The sequence below is a fragment of the Crocodylus siamensis genome, chromosome 5 (assembly GCF_052110815.1).
Source record: "Crocodylus siamensis isolate JL-2025a chromosome 5, ASM5211081v1, whole genome shotgun sequence".
In the NCBI taxonomy this organism is placed as follows: Eukaryota; Metazoa; Chordata; order Crocodylia; family Crocodylidae; genus Crocodylus; species Crocodylus siamensis.
The window spans coordinates 33,168,812-33,190,960 of record NC_143399.1 but is presented as its reverse complement, the minus strand read 5'-3'; the positions used below and the strand labels follow the sequence as shown (position 1 = coordinate 33,190,960).

Genomic DNA, 22,149 nt, shown 5'->3' with positions numbered 1-22,149 from the left:
TTTGAACTTCAAAAAAAAATCATGAATTAGCACTGTACGTGTTGCTCTGGGCACTTATGTAAAACTAGATGTGATAAGTTACTTTAGGGTATGGACATACGAACATTGTACTGTTGGGTAAAAGAAGACAGGGCTTAACTATGCATGAGTTGCTCTGCAGAATCTGCCTGTATCCATGGCTTTACCCTATGGTAAATGGAAGTTAAATTGTGGTATCTTAATCTCAATAAAAGAGGTGTAATTTATCGCAGATTAATCTTTCATTGACCATGGAAATTATAATGCATGAAGGTAATTGCCTGGGAGCAGATGTGTGTTAAAGCCCCACACTTTTTTACCCTAAAGGAAATTGATTGTATGGCCATACCTTTAAAATGCAAGCGCATTCAGAAGATTTTATTGACTACATAGGCATGTCTTCATAATAACGATAATTCATTTTTAAGTACTGTAGTCCATTTCTTATTGTTTAGGAATTTACATGTGACTCCACCCAATACCATCAGTCTTAGCAGAACAGATCCCACTACAACTATTGCAAAAGTTAGATAGAGGAACCCACTTGCTCGCATGAGAGGAGCCTTCCAATTCTGTTTGTGTCCCAATTACTGCCTCTCTCCAATTCCTGATTATCTGTCCTCAGAGTTTTCCCCAACCTTTAAGGGCAAATGACCTGCCTCAATTTTTTTGAAAACCAAAGTGCACAGGAGGAAGACTCTTCTGCATCTGTGTCAGCCATTTGTGTGCTTCCTGACAAAAAGTAACTGACTCACTATTTCCTATGACTATTCAGTCTAACCAAGATGAAATAGCAATGAGGTGTCATATATTTGGAGTCAATAATTGTTTCCTTCAACAGTTTCTTTGTCTGCCCACCCTGGATGGCCTATTCTCTGCTACAGTTTGGCTCCTTGATGTTGCTCAGACAATGCAGAGGAAGTAGAAAACAGTTTAATGTTTCCATTCTGCTGCTTGCAAGGGAGTTCTAGCATTTGACAGCACATGATGAGGATGTAGCATAGTTTGCAGGCACACACTCATCCCTCTGCAGCTTTCAGATTAGACAGCATAAAACAACAAGCCAGCATAGTCAGAGCATATTATACAGAGGTGTGCAAAGCAGGCAGTATTCGATTTGGATTCAGATTCAGCCCGATTTGAGGGACAGTGATTCAATTCACTGATTTGGATCACTGTGCTGGTTCAATCTGGCCAAGTCTGAATCTGAAGATTCTATTCTGATTTGGAAAATCAGCGATTCAGCCATAGACACAGCTTTATATGGAGGGGCAAAGCGTAGGGGGTGCATGCAGGTGCATGTGCACCCACTGCATGTGGCGGTGCACCCCCTGCATAAAGGCACCGCTGACACTGTCAGGGGTGCCTGCAAGTAGTCACCGTTCACCACCCCACCACTGGTCCACAATCGCCCCTGGCCGCTGCTGGTCCCCCGCCCCTCCTCGCTGCCAACAGTGCCGGCAGCATCTGTGGAAGCTCCCTGCTCCCCGCTGCAGGGCTCCTGCTGCCACACTGCCACTGCCACTGGCACAGATGTGTCCCCCCAGCCACTGGGGGCACACGCCATTTATGTCTATATGTTTTTTCTACATATCTTGAGGTACCAGGCACTGCTCATGAACACTGAGATGGTGGGGCAGATGGAGCATCCCATGGGAGTGGGGGGGGTCCTCCGTAAGCTCAGCTGAGTGCACAGGGCACGCCCCCTGTGCTCCTGTGGGATGCTCCATCTGTCCTACCATCTCAGGCCTCTAATGGTCATGTCTGGACCCCTTCCTGTCTCTACTGCCAGGTTACCTACAAGGTTGTGGGGGTTGGAGCCATAAGGCACCCCATACTCACCTTTCACTAGGGAGGCAACTCGTGGCATTTCTTGGGGAACCACACCACCACAGGCAGCCTCACCACACCATCTTACCCTAGCAGGGTGTAGTTTTCAGTCATTCCCCAGAACCAGGAGCCTCCACCATCCCCATAGCTCCTGCCTTTACTTCCAAGGATGTTCTGAGCAGTTGCTCAGCCAGGTGGTTTTCTTCCAACTGCCAGCAACAGACTACTGGCTCATCCCTGAGGGCCTGAGCTAAAATGGAGGTTGCTCAGCTCTCTCCTCCAATCCCTTGGTCCTCCTGCGGTCATGTGACCACCCCATCAGGGCTGGCCTGCACCTGCCAGCTGCTCTCAGCCCTTAAAGTGGCAGGCACCAAAGGTGCTCTACCACATGCTGATACACATGGAATGTTTATATAAATAGTATAAGCATGTTAAAAACATCTTATAATTAGTACACTTAAAGTGTCTGTGTACATGCATGCCATAATTACTTATACATTTTTTTCTGTGGCTAGTTGGTTGAAGTAGCTCCCTACAGGAGTGTTTTCAGGATTCAGCAAAGTGGGGTGAAGGAGTAGCAACCTGCTGCAGGGGTGGCTGCATGTCTGTTCCCAACCTCCATCCTCCTCCTTCCACCCCATTGTGTGAGCAAACCAAGCCTGGGAGCCACCAGCAACTTTTTAAAGTTGCCAGAGGAGCTAAGAATCCCCACACCTTCCCCTCCATCCTCAGTCAGGTCCTCTCCCCTCCCTTTCCCCACTTCCCCCACTCACCATGGCTGTATTTCCTTCTAGTCCAGGGACAGGGGAAGCTTCAGAGCCACTCCTGTCTGCTCCATCAGGGCTGCATAGGAGCTGGGCTCAGCTGGGACAGCAACAGTGCCAGTGACCATGGGTGGTTCCCCCAATCTGTCCGGTCCTCCCAGGACCAGGCAAGTTGGGGGGAACCCCCTATGTATCTCCACTGCTGTTGTACTTCTGAGCGCAGAGGGGAAGAGATGAGGGATTCTCACCTGCCTTGGAGACTTAAAACAAGTCCCCAGAGGCTCCTCCAGCATGGTCCAGTATGAAAGGCAGGGGATGCAACCTGTTCTGTATCTGCCCCTGAGCCACTGCATTACTTGTGACAAGTTGGGTTGCTATGTTTTGTGGTCGTGTGGCAGGCTTACCCATGCAGTGTTAGTAATATGTTAGACAAGTATTTACTTGGGATAGGGATGATCCTGCCTCAGGCAGGGGTTTGAACTAGATGACCTCCAAAGGTCCCTTCTAGCGCTACTTATCTGTGAGTCTATGGATCATGGGTGAAAAGCAGCTGTGAGGTAAAGGTAAAGTGACCACAATCCAAAAGCAGAAAAACAGATTTTCCTTAGGAGAATTCAGAATTTTAGAAATTCTTTTTCAATGCTATTATTTATTCAGGCCAATTATGGTTAATAGCAATATATGATCTAATTTTATTTACTGAATTCCTTTAGTGAATACTGTAGGAATAAGATACAGTATCAGTATTAGCTAAATTTCTTGTCCCCAAAAAATACTGAAATCTTTATCTGAGAGGTTCTCTATATAAAATATCTTTGACTTTTTTATTTATATTTATGTGTTCCTGTAGATACAGTTTGCTGTTGTAATAGAATTAGTACTTAGAACTTGTATGAGGCTAAATGAAAAGAAGGCCAACTTTGACAGATTTAAACAAACCTAAACATTGTCATATTTTACTACCTTTGAATATAAAGCTTGACCAAAAGCTTGAATTAAATAGAAAGAAATTAGCATGCTACACCCTCCTGCTTTCAATGGGGAAAGCTATTTTACATTAAAATAGCTTCTTAAGTGATAGTATCTTCTGGATTTGTATTTCTTTTTCTTTTTTTGGTGGGATCAAATTATGTACACATTTCTCTTTTCCTGCCTGCTCTTTCATTCAAGATAAACAGGGTAGAGGAGGCCTGATATGCTATTAAAAACGGAAATGTGTGAACAGTAAAGTACTTCTTTTCATGTTTAACGCAAATTACCTATGGACACTTGTACACATGATGATGTGGCCATGTACATGTGACAAAAAGTGTTGAGAAGTTGCCATTTGTCTAACATAATGGTGTCACCATGTACATATGCACGCTTTTTTTTTCATGTCAAAATTTCTTTGAGCATGGCAACTTAGACTACTGCTGATGTATTTTAGTTTGATCCAGGTAAATTGTCCCATTGTGGACAAAAAATCGTGCACGTGTACAGACAGCTCCTGCTGCCTCCCTGTGATGCCCCAGACATGGGCTGGCTTGCCCCTGGGCCAGTGTGAGAAAGTGGCAAGAAGGCAGCTGCGTGTGTGGCTGACTGGAGATGGCTGAGATAGTACTTGGGGTGCTGGAAGCCCACGCATGTGTACAAGTGTCCATAGGTAATTCTAACAGTGACAGAAGCCGCTAAATTGAAACAGTGGGTCACAAACCCACCAATTAAGAATCCACCATTTCAATTTAAGGGAACTAAACCCCCCTCACATGTACATGGAAAAGTACAAGCACAAATAGATGTCATTTCCAGAAAACACACTTCTAGAAACTACTGATTCCAGCACTGTGCTCTTGTATAATATACAGACTGTACTACAGTCATGGGAACAAGGTAAGTAGACAGTACAGCTGTTTATAAAAGATTTGTTCTTAGGCAAGTCCTAAATAGTAATGAATAAGGAGTTACCTCAGTTATTAGGGAGCCAAAATCTTAATAAAAGAACTTAGTTGGTACTCTCTTTTGCAAAAATACCCAGGCATTAAATCATTCTCAGATAGAACATTTTTTCCTTCCTTTATATTTTGGGTGTGATTGCAGGGGTTTTTTATTTTATTGTATATTTTGAGTGGTGTTCACTATCTGCTTTGCAGAATCCAAGCTAGAGGTAAAGTGTGCTGGTATTTTTTCCAATAGATGGAGGAGGCTGTTCTGAACAGTTTCTTTAGCACGACACAGTTAGATGGTATCAATACTTGTGTGGTCTTTTTGTTTCCCTTGACACGTATCAGGATCAGGAAGTTTTCTCCCACCACTTCTGAAGAGCTCAGACATGTAGACACTATTGCAAAATTATAAACATACAGGTCTGGCTTTTATGTGCCACGTGAGCCTTTAGGCAGTTTCAGATCCTGAAAGCAGCTGAGCTAAAAACAACACCCCAGTCCTTTTGAACATTTAAACTTCATTTATTCATATTGTTTCTGTGTGGCTTCTTTTTCATCTTATTTTCCTTGTCATTCATAACATGAACTTAAAAAATCTTCAGGCTATGTCTGTGCTTATTTGGGCTAGTGGCAGGAAGTTCTGGCAATTGCCAGCAGCAACTCTCACAAGGCTGTCAACAAAGTATGCTCTGGAGCGGCACCAACTGTTGAATGGACCATGACAGCCAGTTGAAGGCGTGGGATTGTCCAAACATGCCTTCATCTTTCTCTTGGGTAGAATAATTCTGCCAGTGGGATGGAGGATTCTGCCATCACAGGAGGGCTTCGGGTGTGAATGCATTCAAAAGTTTGGAGTTTCATTGGTGAAACTTTGTAGTGTGGACTAGGCCTCAGTTTCTGTCACACACAAAGAAAATGGTCTAAGCCTTTTACTAAATTAAAGTTGTCTGTTTCAACTTTTATCTGTAACTACTACTGATAACTTTTCTTTTCTCCATAGCCTTACTGCTTTGTTTGTTTTTTAGGTGACCCTTTTCATTTACGTAATGAAGTTAAACAAAATTGACCTATCTAGTATTTGGCCTGAGCTGTATCTGCCTCTTTCCAAGACCTTAGGAAGGGCATTTAGTGTCTGAAAGTTTATCTAACATCTCTCTCAACTATGCAGTTAGTCCAGTAAAAGATAGTATCTAACAAAACTTTCTTCTCACACACAAAGAAAGGCCGCTAAGTCATCACTTATATTTGAGCTTTCACATAGAAGTTGAAAAAAATACAGATTTTCACGGGCCAAAAAACAGTAGCAACACATACTAACTGCTGTAACCTGTGGCAGTGGTGTTTTTCCACTGTTGGAGAGAAAAAGGGCAGATGGTGAAAAGGGCACCATGAAGCAGTGGCGATGCATAGGGGGAGAGCGCTGAGAGCACTGGTGTACTCCCTGACAGGCAGCACTCCCTGCTTAGACAACGGGCAGGGGGGACAGATGGGAGCACCAGTGCCCCCCCCCCATGAGCACCAGCCGATGAGTTGGGGTGCCAGGTGAAGAGTTGTCATTTCTGGGAATGCCACATCCACTTCCAGGAGCTGCGCAGCCACTTCCTGGCCAGTGCAATCGGCCGCAGGGGGACCCCCCCAGTCACTGAATGGCTGCTGGGGGGGCAGAGGGGAGCATGTGCCCCCCTGACTCAGATGGCACCAGTCGCCCATGCCATGAAGACTTTTACAGCTGCTCTTCCTGTACTCTTTCATCATGGGTAAAAACCATTTCATGATGGTATTTTTTTCTCCCTTTTTTGGTTCACTGTTGCTCTTTGTGATGTGGGCTAGTAGACATGCAATTAAAACTACCTGCTTTCTTCAGACTTAAGGGAACTTTTATTATTTTCATTACTTCGTTCATTGCTTTCATTGACACTGGTGGTACTACAAGAAGAAAAATAGAGTGCAGCAGAAAATAGAGACAAAAGGGAATAAAGTCTCTTTTCTTTAAAGCAGGATCAAGGTTCTTATTCATTCAATCTTCTTCTTTAACCATGGTATATTCCACCTCCTAAAGTGTGTATGTACTGTATTTACCTAAATCCAAGATAATGGTAAATTTAAGATGACCCCCCCCCCATAATTATATTCTAGACATGAAAAACATGTAAACTTATGATTGTTTTCCGTGTCTAGAATGTAATTATTGGAGGGTTGTTTTAAATTCATCCCTCCCTTACTGCTATGGTCCGGCATCAACAGCAGGGAAATAGGCAGCAGGGGAACCAAGTGGCCTGACTCCTACCCCTTGGCACCTGTTCCCCCTGCAACTTGTCCCATGGCTGCCTAACTGCCCTATGCCTGATCCTTGGTGCCTACCTGCCCACACCTCCCCACCCTGCAGTGCTCTCCTGCAACTTACTCCCCACACTGCCCCTCTGCTGCCTGCCACAGTGCCTACACCCCCAGCATGTTGCCCCTTGCCAGTTGTCCCCCTGCCTGCCCTCTAGTGCCTGTGCTCTCTGCCACTTTCCTCCTCTTCCACCTGCCCTCTGTACTTGTGCCCCCTAATACCTGTCTCTCTGTGTGGTGTGTGCACCCCTGGCACCCTGTCCTCCCCCTTGCCTCTCCCTCATGCCTGCCCCTTGCATTTCCTCCCTCCTGCTGCCAGCTCCCCTACCATCTCCTTTTACCTTCTTGTTACAGCAATGGCTCTGGCTATGGTCCCACTCTGGACCAGAGCAGGAAATACAGCACATGCTGGCTCCAGCCCTAGCCCAGCCATGATACAACTGTTGTGGCAGCAGCATCTCTGGCCTCAGCCCAGGCTCTGTGAGCACTGACAGAAGTGAAATTTTATTGCACTATCAGCCACTGAAAGCACTCTACCCTCTACATGAAGGTTCAGATGAAGGCACTCCAAAGCAGAGCACTTTCAGCTTCCAGCACTGTTTTCAGAATGTGGGGGAGGAGAAGGGAATGGAGGGAGCTCGTTCTGGGGGTTGCCAAACCAGTAGTGGAAGGTGGGTGGGTGGATTGGAGCCCCCCACCAGGGCTGGGGGGTAGGGGCAGGGCTAGGGAAGAGAGACTTGTAGCCACTCTAAACTGCAGCTCAATCCCCCAACCCCCAGGACCCAACAGCAAACCTCTGTTGGGTCCAGGAGATCGCTGTAACTCATGACACTCCCTGCAAAGCACCATGAGTTACAACAGGAAGCTGCACTTCTGTCTGTACCTTGACTGGCTAGGCTGGAGCTGGAGGCAGCACATGCTCTCTGCTCCCTGCCCCAGAATGGAGCCAGAGCCAGAGCTGTGACTGGAAGGTAAGTGGAAGTAGCAGTGAGGGTGGGGAGGAAATGGTGGTGGGGCAATGGTGGTAGGGAACAAAGGTGTGGGGAGCAGTGGCAGAAGGAGATTTGGTTATGGCTTGGAGCTGGAACCAGGACCAGTGCTCCACTCCCCATCCTGCTTGTACAAGTTTCTCTCACCAATAGCGGGGGTTAGGTTCCAGAAAGTTCCTGTGGTTGGCAAAACCATGGTTGGTAAAACTAAAGGCTTATGGGGAAAATGGTGTTAGGGACTTGAATACTTCACGGTATAGTGTATAAAAATCATTTTTACTTATTTTTAGTACATGGGGTAGTCAACAAGGCATAGGCGTACCCCTAGGGTTACTTAGACAGGTTATAGGGGATACACATCAGCAGGCAAGGACAGAGTGCACCCAGGGTGCTCCAGCACATTTGCCTCTTCCCTGGGGGAGGGGGAGGGAGAAGGAAAGGTGAGGGGTGGGATGTGCCGGCTTGCCCTGCACAGCACACAGCAGCACTTGCCTGCCCCCACCCATCTGAATGGCGGTATTTTGTACCTACCTCCAGTGGCAACCGATTGGCCGGTCAGCAGCCCACAGATGGGGCCCTGGCAGGGCTGGGTGGTGGGGTCTGCTGCCTGCTTCCCTTCCCCACAACCCAGAGCAGCAGGGAGCAGAGAAGCCATGCAGGGATCTCTTCGCCTGCCGCTGCTCACCCCACATTACCCTGGTGATACGCCTCCTGCATGCGGGGCTGCACTGAGGGCAGTGATGCAGGGCTGTGCCCCTCAAACCAGCAGCAGGCACAGGAGGTACATCACCAGGGCAGCGTGGGGTGAGCAGTGGCAGGCAAGGAGATCCCCACGTGGCTTCTCTGCTCCCTGCCATGCTGGGTCATGGGGGAGGGAAGGAGGGCAGAAGAGAGGCCTTTTGTTCCCTGTCATGGTGTATAGGGCAGCTCCCCACCACTGCGCACACCTCCAGCAGGGCTGGGGGCCAGCTCTGGCTGGGGAAGCAGGGGCTGTGTGGCAGCAGGGGAAGGAGAATTACAGGCAGGGCCAGGGGCTTGGCAAGCTGATGCATGGGCATGGAAAACTGTGGTTACTCAAAACTGTATATCATTGTAGCCAAAATGGTATACAGAATATTAACTGTGGATACACAAAACCGCGGTTGGCAAAACCATGGTTGGTGAGGGAAACCTGTACTCAAATCTAAGACAAGGGGCTTTTTCCCCCCATGTTGAATGGGGGGAAAAAACTTGTCTTGGAGTTGAGTAAAGGCTTTATTGCCAAAACCAAAACAACTAAACCCTATTTTAAAATGTCTGCAGTTGTACATTTAAAAGGTTTGGCGCACCAGCCTGTACTGCTACTTAAACAGTTTCAGTACCGGTTCAGGGCAATTTACTCCTGGCAGTTGTTATCAGCAATAGCTATGTTGCCTAGTATAGACTGGCGTAACTAATCAGGTAAATATTATAGATAAGCTGATGAGTCTTTCTTATTTCTGGTATCTTTTGAATCATCATATCAGATCAGTGCTGTATTTCCTGTTTCCTGCTACCAACAGTGGCCAGTATGAGTTAACTAGAGGAACATGTACTAAACCCTATAGCAAGCAGTACTGAGAACTGCCCACAGAAATTATTTCTTCCTCAACCTCCCAAATCTCTTACCATCTTTCTGACTTAAGGTCTGTCTGTAGGAGATGCTGATTAAAGTAATTTAGTAATTTTCCAGTGAAACACATGTTAATTGGGAGATGCTGACTTGGTGAAGCTGAAAAGTTCCTCAGTAACATCTCGTTTTGATGAACTTATGATGAAACAGAATTTTTGGGAATGTTGGTATGCTGATGTTTATGACTCTTTTAGCCCTACCACACAGACTGTCTTAGGGAATAGGAACCCAGAAGCTGGATTTGATGGCAGATTAAGGACTTCTGCTTTGTTTTATTGAATCTGTTATTCTGGTCACATATCCCTAGTGCTTTGTTCCACTGCCATGCTACATTTTTTGTGTTGTTTTTTCCCCCTGGCTCTGTGTGTGTGTGTGTGTGTGTGTGTGTGTGTAACAAAAGGCAATGGCATTCTAGGATTTAGTGTGAAACTAATGATTCTAGCCACTTTTCTTGTTCCACCCCATCATTCTTTTGTTTCTACAAGCTACACCCATTTCTAAGAGCAGTCAGGCAGCATTCAAGAAACCTTGGTGAGCACTGATATTATCATGATGATAAATGTAAACAGGCTACTGCAAGCATCTATAAACTTGTAGACTGGATCAGGCCCTAGTTGTAAGGCATATGTAGACAAAACGATATTTCCCATTTACGTTGATGCAACTACATTTGTGTTTGCACGACCTAGGATTTTCTGTCACTCTAAAGTCCATTTAGCGCCTTAAACTAATACTACTCGGAGATGCGTTAATTTGCGGTGCTCTCCAGTTACACCGTTCCAGCTGTGGATTTGTTCGTGCAAACAGCCAGAGACTCCAAAGACTTCTAATGAATCCTCTCCACCACGAGGGGGCACTGTGTTCCAGCCTTTAGCCAGTAGATGCTGCTGTGTGTTCTTTTTTACCCTCCTTCACTCTTCACTCCTCACTCCTCCCTTGCAGCACACAGTTTAGGTCGGGATGGGTCCACTCAGACCAATTATTATTTTAAAATGAGGGAGGCCAATAATCCCTTAATTTTCTACCCCCTCTTAATTCATCCACCCCCCTGCCACTTATAGCATATGTCCTCCCCACTGCCCATGTACCCTCCTGTCCTGTCCCCCCATGTAGCCTCCACCTGCAACCCCTGCACCCCACGTCATGTGCTGCCACTGCAGTGGACATAGCTCCCGATGACAGCTGCAACATCACCATAATGGTAAGTTTTTTGCAAGTAGTTTGAAACTTTGGAGTGGGTCATTACATGACTTCCTTCAGTATTGCAAACCTTCTGAACTTCATCACATTCCATTTCAGAACCACAACCAAAAGTCCAGGGGCAGGATGCTGCCTGCCAGACCTGACACGCGAGATAAGGAGCATCCCAGGTGATATTTAGGTAGTATGTCCCACCAGCATTGTGTGTGTGGTTGGAGGGGGTGGAGGGGCAAAAGTCCATTTTTTTGACTGTGCACCAAACCCCCGTCCCCTTCTTCCTTTTTCCCCCTCCTTGCAGAAAACTTTCACGGGCAGAACTCACAGTGGGTGACAACCAGCCCAGTAATGAAAGAAGATAGTGAAGAGGTGAAGAGAGTGAAATAGCTTCAGATTTTTAAATTTTTTTTACATTTTGTATATATTTTATATTGCTAAGTTGTATATAGTTATTGTTAAGCTGCAGCGTTTTTAGTTAAGTGCTTTATTTTTGCTCTATATATGTGTCATGTTTTATTTGGGGTGGGTGGATAGTTGGGTTGTTTTTCAGAGACTGTGTCGCCTCAGCATGGGGATGCTGTGCTTGCCGGGGAGGGGAGTGTTATGGAGTTTTGGCATTACTGGAAAGAGTTGCGAAGAGTTGCAGGGTGGACTGTTATTGGAGGGAGGGAGGTTGAATGATTGTTAAGTGCCAGCTAGGATATGGTGCATCCAGCATTTTTTGTAAGCAAAAAAAGACTAAACAACCCTACCCACCCCCAGCAGCAAGCAAGCAATCTGCAAAACTTCTCCATGCATGAACCTCCCAGGGCCTTTAGCCTTTAGCAAGTCTTTAAAGACTTCAGTAAGTCTTTAAGGCATTATAATTCATGTCATATGCATAGTTATATGTTATAATGTTATAATTCATTTCATATGCAAGGTCACTGAGGGGGCTGGGTGGGGGTTAACACCTGCTGCCACAGCTCCAAAGCAGCTTCTTTTGTTTTCTGAGTCTTTTCTTTCAACAGACCTGCATTAGACAGTCACAGACACTGCCTCACATCTTCAAGTGGTTTGACAGAAACTGAGGCAACTGACCATCCCTCAGTTAGGATGACTGTACTATTTTATGGCTTATGGCCTTGATATATATTTAGTAAACTAAATCCATCCAGTGTAGCTGACAGAGCATAAATAAGCATACGATCAACTACCAGCCCCAGCAGTTCTCAAGAAGGCAAATTATATTGAAACCTTCTATTTGTAAAGCCCTGACAGTCTAGATGCAGAATTCTTCCTAGTCTAATGATATCTCTAGTTGAACATTATCTAGCCAAAAGTTTTCCATTTAATCTGAAAATGGAACAAAACTGATAGGAAAAGGAAGTTATGACTCGCACTAGAATAATTATAGCATAGGTTGTAATGCCCAGCTACTAGCCCTATTATTTAGTACCCAGTTATGTTGCTAGGGAAATCTATACTATTTTTTAGCTCTTATTCATAAAAACATGACAATTCAAGCTAAAATCATATGATAAAATTACAGTTTCTGGAAATTTGCAGGACATTTAAAATTAGTCATTTCCTAAAACAGATTTGACTCTGTGATCTAATTATGCACATTGCTGTTAAACAGGGAAAATTGGTCCATCTATGGCAGCAAGAAATGTTCTTCCCCACAATAAAGAAGGTATTAATTTGTACTTCTTCAGCACCTTCCACCAGATAATCTGATAAATAAACAAAGCCTCAAACCCTCTGTCCCATGAATTAGGAGATATTGATAAGAATTTTGAAGCAAAGGATGATTGATTGACTTTATGTATAGTCTTACAAAGAGCATATACCAGAGTCAAGGTATAATCCAGGTCTCCTGACTCCTAGTCCTGTATCCTTACCAGAATCCCATTTTTTCCTTGCATGGTGGAAGTGAGAGAGATTATCAGAGCTTTGTAAAATATACACAAAGCCTCCAAACCATATAAAATTCACCTACTTCATTGTTTCATCATCATCTCAAAAGATAGCTTTGGTTTTGTGAAAAGATCGGTAAGCCTTTTAAGTTAGTTTGTAGCATGGGTCTGGACCTTGTTTTAAGAAACTCTGGTCTGCATTATGGTTTTGTACTGACATGAAGTAATTCCCACGGTTCATGACTATTTTCTGTGAGCATTAGTGTTTTGCAGAGAACCCACATAACCCAAAATAGTAGAAAATATTGCAATGACACCTGGGAACCCAATGCTACTAGGGTTTACGCAGCTACTCGGTAGTCTGGAAGAAAAATATACTGTAGTCTAAATGTTAGTATTTCATTCTTTAGTAGTATATCAGAAGCCAGTATACTTGCCCTATGTTTATCCATGAAGGTTTTTTCTTGATAGTGCTGTTCTCTTACAGTCTGGATCTTAGTGATGTAAATACATTTAGCTCTCTTGGAGCCAAATGGAACTATGGCAATTTATACCAGGTGGACTTGAAACACAAACCACAGCATTGGAAGACCTGACCAGGCCATCCTGAGCATACACTGCCCACCTGCATTTACATATATGCTGCAAAAGTAGAAATATACCATGAAGACTGCTTGGGGCAACCTTGAGCAGCTTCACTGGTATATTTCCCGGTGTGAAACATTCACCCAGGCATAGGGGTGTGAGACACACTCAGGAATGGTGCAGTTGCAGCATATTGCCACTGCCACAGTATAGGCGTGTCCTTAGGCAGACAAGGTTCTTTGGATAAATGTGGTATCTTTTATTAGACCAACTAAATAGTTGGGAAAATGTTCTTTGCAAATTTTTGGGCACTGTCACAGGGCACTTAGGTGCCTGCTCCTAGAAGAGCAGTAACTGCCTGGAGAGAGTCCAAAGAGCCAGACAGGAGCCCAAGTGCAGGTTGCCATGGCAGCTAGCTAATGAGGAAATTAGCCTGCACCTGCACTGGTCAGCTGGCTGGAAGGGGCAGGGCCCTGGGCCCATATAAACCCCAGGGAGGGGACTAGGAATTTGTTCTTTGCTGGTGGCCAAGGGAGAAGGATCTGCCTTTGAGCAAGTAAAGGCAAGATGCCTGACTAAGTTCTGTTCTGGGTAATGTGAAGGGGATGAGCATATCTTATGTAGCTTGTATTATGTTTGAGCCTAGGGGCTTATGTTTTCTTTGCTGTTTTATAAGATCAGTGGTTTGGGTGAGGCTATTTGGAGAAGGAGGAGGCCTCATTGGGGGCCCACTGCAGTGTGGGGACCCTGGCACCAGAGAGCGTGTGGCATTTGGGGGCACAGACCCTGGCACCAGAGAGCGTTTTGGGCTGTGGAGAGCCCAGTGCCGACAAGGGGCACAGAGACTGGGCTGTGGAGATCCCAGCGCTGATGAGGGGCTGAATTTATAATGAGGCCTAAGCAAGACAACGCCAGTACCATGTGGAAGGCTTGGGGTGTGGTAAAGGGATGTTTGGAGCCATGCATATAGCCCATAAGGCTAGGGTGCCCCTGAAACGCATATTGTGAAACAGGACTTGCAAGGGGCCCAGGAACCCACGGGGAGGGGTAGAGAGTCCATCAAACCGTGTCCCCGAGGACTTAAAGACAGCCTCCCTATTTTCATATTTCCATCAAATATGTGGTGGGCAAGAACTGAGGGTGCCCAGTGGACCAAATTGACATGGCTGAGTGGCCTTAAGACAACATGGCCACCCTTGAGGACCCTGTCCTGTGATGAGCACAAACACCCTTCTTCAGGCATAGGGAGAGTCTGCTGCTCTCCTGGATGGAATAGAAGCCAACATGCAAGAATCATGTCCTTGGGTATTTGACATGCAACTGAAGTGGTCTGTAGCAAAAGTCCAGAAGGGCACTTCAAGCTATTGATCCCAATTCTAAATCAGCTGCAGATAGGTGCCTAAATCTGGGGGACAGAGAGAATTTCATATCCCTCTATCTTCAGGATTTCCTGTCAGTTAGCTTAGCCATATCCCTGCTCTGCTTGTTGGCTGTTGTGAATCCTATTCCTAAGCACCTAATTCTTCTCAGTACTATATAGGGAACTTGGGGTGCTTCATCAGTTTTTAATGTTCCACCATAGGAGCTTGGTACCTAAAAGTTAGGCATGGCAGCAGTGATCTTGGCCTGCCCACACATCATCATTCCTTTGGGTCTCTGGTACAAAATGTTCTGGCTTTATAAGATAACCAGAATATATTTTGAGGAATGCTAGTGAATGTTTTGATAGGAGTCATTGTGTATGTATCTATGAGATTTACTTTCTTTTTATAAGCTTTAAATGTGACCCAAGATGGTGGGTTTTTTTTAAATACTTCATTGAGTTTCTGTAGGCACATCTACACAAGTATTAATGTGTCTTTTCAGTGCACATTAAATTTAGTACCTCCAATATCGGGTACTAAATTAATGCACATTAAGCTGCACTACTAGTCTACTGGGCATTAGGCATCACTTAAAAACATGCAAGTCCACTATTTTACTGTGCATTAGAGTAATGTGACAGGCTTTTTTACGACACTTTTACTGTACAGTAAAGTCTACTGCATATTAAACCACACGTGAAGTACACACAGGGCAGGTCTACATGTCCATTCCTCCCCTCGCACACTACTTCCCCACTCTACCCTGGAAATGTCAGAAATTGCAAGTCTGGTCTTCCTTGGTTTTCCTGACTCTGGATTTCTCTAGTCAGTTGTACTATGAACACCTGTCTTAATTGGAGAGCTAGGTACACTGATTGTTTAACAAAGGCTTCATTTTTTTTTCTAAATGTTACTTGGCTGTGTTTGTGTGTTTACAATTGCAAACAGAGTTTAATGCTGTTTGACTAAATATCTCTTCCTCTCTCAGTAACTCAGCTTCCACATCTTGGACTTCATGTTCATTAGTTCTCCAGTTTTCATAAAATCTTCCAGTTTGGACACAGCTTGAATTTCTAATGTCCCAAAATGAATGGGAAAAGGACATTTAAAAATATAGGCCTTCTTTAGCATGACCCTGAGAACCACAGGGGCTCACAAGCCCTTTATTTGCCTTGTGCATGTCGCCTTTTAAAAGTAATTTTGCTTATGTTGTTTCACTTGCAAGGATCTTGTAATCTGGTAGTTGTGGTTTGTATCAACAGGTAGAAAATCCAGTCCTGGCTGTAACGCCAGACTTTTGTTCTTTGTTAGGATTTGAAAGGGTTTCCTCCTCTGAGCCTGATTTATTTATTTATTTTATTTTTAAAGGGGGGGGAGGGTGATGTCAATGTCTTTAAAAAAGATAACAATGTGAAGGTGATGGGATCAGTACAGAAAAGTCTATCAGTGAGATTTACACATCAGACCTAAGACTTGTCCCTAGTATATTTCTCATAAGAAAAGAAATTTCAATATGATTTGAGAAGCTGTTCTTTTATGTATATATAAAACCTCCCCTGCCTGTCTCATTCTTGTATTTACATTGTCTCATGAGCCACATGGCAATAACAGCAGGGATCATACCTTGAAACTCTCACAACTTGAGGCAAGTAGCTATGCAAACAGAAGTGAGGATGCTGTAGAAAAATGATAAACATAATGGGGTTGAAGACCTGCCTCAGAAGACTGCAAAATACCAGGCACAAATGCCTGTACTTTGGATTCTGGTTTTATCTAAGCTCTTCCAAGGAGAGAGCTACCCACAATTTATTTAGAGCCATGGGAAATCTTGCCAAATGCTATGCTTCGAAAACACCAAGATCCAAGCATCTAAAACCCCTGAGCTTGGAAACAGCAATGCATGTCACATTCAAAATAGGGTCAGTGTTGTTTTAAGGTGGTAATAGTTGTGGTGGGGGGTTGTTTATCCTCCTCTCTATATATTTTAAGAAGAATAGATTCCCTACCAATCCTACAGTCACAGTCATGCCTTGTATACACACACAAATTATTTCACTAACAATTTTTAAACCAAACACGGTTAAGCTCCTGAATTCCCATTGTCTTTTTCCATTTTACATTCTTCTCTTTTATGGCTCTTTGCCCTGTGTCTGGCTCTCTCACTGATAACATTCTTCTTATTCTGAGGTTGGACCCACAGTCCAGGGAAGTAAATAAGAGTATTTAGTGCTGTGGATCAAGTACTACATCTCTCTAGTTTCCTATTCTGTTTTGGTTCCTCTCCACCTATTATTTCACTGAAGACACAGATGGAAGTGACAATTGTAATCTGATCTGGCCCCTAAAAGTGCTCTACAGCCATGACAAACACAAGTGCAAGAGCACTTTTAAAGGGCCTCATCCCACACCAGACGGAACCCTGAATGCAAGACAGTTCTGATGAAGACGCTCCAAAATGGAGCACCTCTATTAATGTCTGTCTGTGCGAGCAGGGCTCGGCTGACCTAGCTCAGCCTTGGGCTGGGCTCTTGTCTTTGGGATGGAAGGGAGCAGGGGGAGTTTGGTTTGAGGTTTTTTCAGTGCTGGCAGATGGGATGGGTGGATTGAATGCTTCCTCCGCGCCCATATCCAATCCACCTGCCCTACCCTCTATCCCTGGCCAAAAAGCTCAGACTAAACTCCCTCCTCTCCCTTCCCTCCCAACTCCCATTCTGAAGCCAGAGCCAGGGTTGGGAGCGCTAGTTTAGAGATGGAGAGGTGCTGCAGACTTGCAGCCACTCCAAATTGCAGCTGACTCCCCCAGTCCCTGGGATCCAAAAGTGAATGTCTGTTGGGTCTGGGGTATCACTGCAATTCATAGTGCTTCCTGTGAAACACTGAGTTACAGCAGGAAGCTGTACTTCCATCTGCACCTGAAATCTTTCCATTATATCCCTGCTGCCCTTTATTAACAATTTTCTTGTATAACCCATTCTGAATTTTATAATACCTCTTTCCCCTGCCTGCCTTCTGTTTTTTATTCACTACCTTATTCTCTTTTCTTTTTTTGTATCTTAGCCCCTTGCTCAGATCCACCTCTATATTTCATTTACTCTTCCTACACTTCCTCTCCCCACCCTTGCTGGGACTCTGATATCTTTCTTGCCTTCCTACATTCCATATATACATGAACCTGACCCATCATCCCTTGCCAAAAAGACCTACAATGTGCTATTCTGACTTGTAAATATCTAAGCCTGGAAGTGGGGTCTGCTCTAAAAATGGGCTGTTCTGTCCTGAGGTGTAATTACTGAGAGAATTTGGTGTCTTTAGGATTTTTAAGATGTGGTATTTGTAATGTATAGTAAAAAAGAAAGATACGGTTCTCAGACCAAACTTGTTCAAGATTTACATAGTTAGAACCTTCAGTAACTAGAGCACCAGTTTAAAGATGATCCTGGGGCATGATATATAAATCCAATGCTGGACTGATAAACTAATTCACCAGGAAGCTGTCTAGGTCCAGATCCTGTGTTCCATCTTTCATTTCTTTTTTTATAAAGGGAGCTGTATGTACAGTGAATAGCACCAAAATGGCAATTCCTTTCTTTTGATTTTTTTGAGCCCTTCACCCGGTTTTAGTAGAAGTCTGATATGACTCCCTGGCAACAAAACCTCAGGGTTGCATTTACTGTAAACTTATGCATTATATTCACAGAATATATGGCAGAGATGCGTATGTTTTCCGATCCAGACCAGACCATGGACTACAACAGATCCACTTGGATTACATCCTGTGGGATTAAATGTGATCACTGACTGTGCAGGTTCAATGAGAAAATGAAAGGAAAACCATAATGATTTTAAAATCCCACTTTTATCAATAAGTTACACCTATCAAAGTTAGAGAGAAAATGCCTTTGTTTTTTTCTTGTATATTCATTTTGCACTTGATAGCCCTTCATGTACAATCAGTGTTCCCTTGTGTTTGTGTAGGGTTGTTTACACAACAAAAATTATTTTAAACTGGAAAATGTAACTGCAAATCTATAACAATTGGCAGTGGGAAGAAGGGATAAATACACTACCTGAGGCTATATTCAACTCAATTTTTTAAATAAAATAAAAATTAATGCAACTTCCGCAGCTAAAGAAGCTTTGCTTCTCAGCCTGTCTAAGCAAAAGTTTGTTTAATTGTTGATCTCTAGGGTTATTTTAGGATTGTATCATGAAAGGAAATAAAACTACAATGTTAAAATAACCACAGCAGCTTGAGACTCATGGGGGGGGCGGGGAAACCCTCACAAATTAGAGTTGACTATTAGAATGCTAAAAAGTACAAACTGCACTAAGGTTCTGAAGGCAATTCTTTATATTTAGGCGTTGTTCTGCAACATGGGCACCCTATCTGATCTTAATCCTCCTGCCTCCACTCAACACCCTATCTTCCCTTTTCCCCAGTTTTTGTAAGGCCTGTTGAGTCCCCTCCCATTACAACTACTCCTGATTCTCTTCCCAGATATATAGGAATTTCCCTCTCCCCCACCCTCAGTGAGTTAGTTGCCTTTCTGGATTTTTTTTTTTCTACAGGTCCCAGACTTTTCTGCTACAGAGTTTTCAGTCTCAGCCTCTCTCTTAATCCCTATCCCTGAAAACATTTGTTCTCACAAAGGTCTTAATGGGCTAATTAACAGGTTACCCAGGCTCCATCTGTGGTCCACTTTGGCCATGTTCTCATGTGTGCTTGACTGCAAAGTAGACTAATTAGCTGCAAAGTGAAGTGTCACTGTCTACATGTGCAATGGTCTTAGGCCACTGTAAACTAATTAACACTGCAGTTAAATAGTATTGTCAGGGCCAGTGATATTTTACACTGGGGTAATTTACTGCAATTAAATGCATGTGTAGATGCTGACAGTGGGCATAAATTGCACTTAGCCAACTGGAAACCAGACTCCTGCCTGCTGCCTAGCCACACAGCTCTGCACTTTTAGCACCCTCATGCTCCAGCCACCTGGGAGCTTTTGTGCCCCCTGCCAGCCCAGGCCTGCTCTACCCCAGCTCAAATTGCTGCTGTCCTGGATGCATGTGTAGATGCTGCACCTGGGAGTATCTTAATCCAGCTCAAACCACTCTAGAATTCATTACTTTGCATTTTTTGCACATGTAGATACACCCTTTGGGTACAAGATTTTTTTTTTTTCCTCCTAACTTTACAAGCTTTTTTTCTCTTGTATGTAGAAGAGTTAAGTATAGCATTTTAATGCAGTTTCTAATAGGAAAGAGTGTAGTTGAGTAATGGTAAAGGGCAATATGATTTGGAGATCCATTTCTGACCTCCTGCTGAATTCACCAGTTTGGTTTTGTGCAACAGGGCACAGAAGACTCAATAAGTTAAATTAAACAACTTCTTTGCTAGATTTAAAGACCAGCCATAAGAACAGTGGGAGAGAATGTACAGGTGAATAAACTGATAACTAGACCTCAGGAGATTAGGGGGTTGGTAGTCAAATAGGTCTGCTTAGGGATTTTGGTAAAATAGATTAATGTTCTTCTAGACCTTTGTTTTAAAACCAATTAAAATGAAAGAGAATCCAATACCATTATGGGGAAAGCTTATGAAGCAGTTATGGGAAAGCTCCTTACAATGCATCTGAGAATAAAGAACATAGAAAACATATTATATATTGTTCTTATGGTTAAATAAATAACACGCTTTTTTGTAAGAGAGCTGTTTTTGGTCACTGTAATCCATTTCTTACAAGTTCCCAAAGGGAAGACCTTCAGATACCAAATCTAGTCAGACTTGCTGTGTAAAGTCAGTCAGTACTCATGCCTATACACATGCAGAGAGCCTGCTCCAATGCACTGTAGTTGCAATGCATTAGAGAAGACTTGATTAATTGAGTTTGCTGGAGTGTGGTAATTACCATGTTCTAGCAGACTCCAGCATTGCATGCATCAGCATCCCCATACTGAAAAATGGTGGTGGGGGTGCTTTAAAGCTTGTTCCAGGAGCTTTAGTTAAAGCACCCTGCCATCATTTTTCAGCATGGGGATGCTGATACATGTAACACTTCAGGCACTTTAATTAAAGAGTCTCTTGGACTTGCTCTAATTAAGTACCTCCCCCCATCACATCTCTAAATGCCCCAAGATTGTAGCCTAGGCCCAGTGTAAGAGTATGAGAGTCCCATGATACATCCCAGAAGCGGTAGAACCAGGGTCCCTGACAAGGGTGGCTCCAGGAGGGGTACCATCACCACCCTGTTTGATTCCTGCTCCATCCAAACTTTAAAACCAGCCGCCTGGGAGGGATGCTCACATTTCTATTCAGGCAGTTCTGAGAGAGTTAATTGACCTCATGAATTAACTGACTTTGAGGTGACTCATTGTCACCTTCCCAATTCCTGTTAATTTCTCTCTCTAATCCACAGGTGTTAACCAATCTCTTTCCTTTTCAACAGTCTTGACCTCTACTGTTCAAAACCTATCCTTTCTTCTGTGATACTGCTGTTAGACATTTCTGGTAACGTGGCTCTTCTATTTCACAACCCTGTAGGCTGCTTTTAGTTCTAGCTAACAATCTTAACTTGGGTGTAGTAATACTAACTCGGGTATAGAAATGACTGACGATGAAGTATTGGAAGCCTAGATTTTGTTTTATGAATCTGAACATTTAACTATTATACAGGACTAATGAGACCACACATTGTTGTGTTGTGTGTTTGTTTGTTTTTTTAACTTTATATAAAATCTGGCAATTTAGTGCACGTTATAATAGTTATATTTGTTTTTGCTTTGATCTTAAACTATCATTCAAGCCCCTTTCATGTATTAGTAAAACTTTTTAGGTTTTCCTTTAACTGAAGAAAAATGCACGTAGTGTTGCATTGTACGGGAGGATGTACCACACCATTTGCACCCGCACCCCTTTCCAAAAATCTTAGATCCAGCCATGGGCCTGGCATCTAAAACATGCGGTTATAGGCCTCCGTGATTCAGCTGAGCAAGCTAGGAGTCCTAATAAGTCATAATCCAGGACTTCAGGCTCAGAAGCAAACGCCTCAACATTTTGTGCCAACAAGTCAAGGCCCTGGGCTGGGGGGTTGCCCAGGACGTTGCACCGGGGGGGAGGAGGCGGGACGCGGGGTAGGGAAGGGGACATGCGGGAGGCTACAGCGACGCGGGCGCTGAGCGCAGGGCGAGGCTCAGTCCCGGCGGAGGGTGCGACGCGCAGGGGAGCGGGCTGGGGGAAGATGAGCGCCGGGGACGCGAGTTCACTGCTCGCTTCACCTGCTTCTTCATCTTGGTCCCTGGCAGGTAGCCGGGCTCCGCTCTGGGCGGGGGCGGGGGCGGGACAGCGCCTGTGAAGGGCTCGCGCGGGGGCGGGGCCGGGAGGAGGCAGCGGCGGGAGCGGCCGAGGAGGTGCGGTCTCCCGCACGCGCCGGGCCGAGCAGCTGCGGCCCGCGGCTTCGCCCCGCGCCCGCCGTGGCAGCGCTGGAGGTGAGCCGGCCCGGGGCGCTCGGACCCCCACTTGGCCGCGGGGCTGGCGGGGCCCCCGGGCTGCGAGCGGGCTCCGCTGGCCCGCCCAGGCTGGAGCGGGGCCGTCGCC

The 22,149-nt window shown here is 44.7% G+C and overlaps 1 protein-coding gene across 3 annotated transcripts in view; it reads left to right on the top strand.

The window, feature by feature from the left end:
- BCAR3 (BCAR3 adaptor protein, NSP family member) overlaps positions 1 to 22,149 on the top strand; it is a 147,490-nt gene that overhangs the window by 37,542 nt on the left and 87,799 nt on the right. Inside the window, exon 1 of one of the 3 annotated variants that reach the window (XM_090049587.1) lies at positions 21,960 to 22,040. The exons of the other annotated variants lie outside the window; for them this stretch is intronic. The gene's annotated coding sequence lies outside the window, so the exon portion shown is untranslated. Of the gene's footprint in view, positions 1 to 21,959; positions 22,041 to 22,149 lie in introns of those variants that run through there. 3 annotated transcript variants of the gene reach the window in all.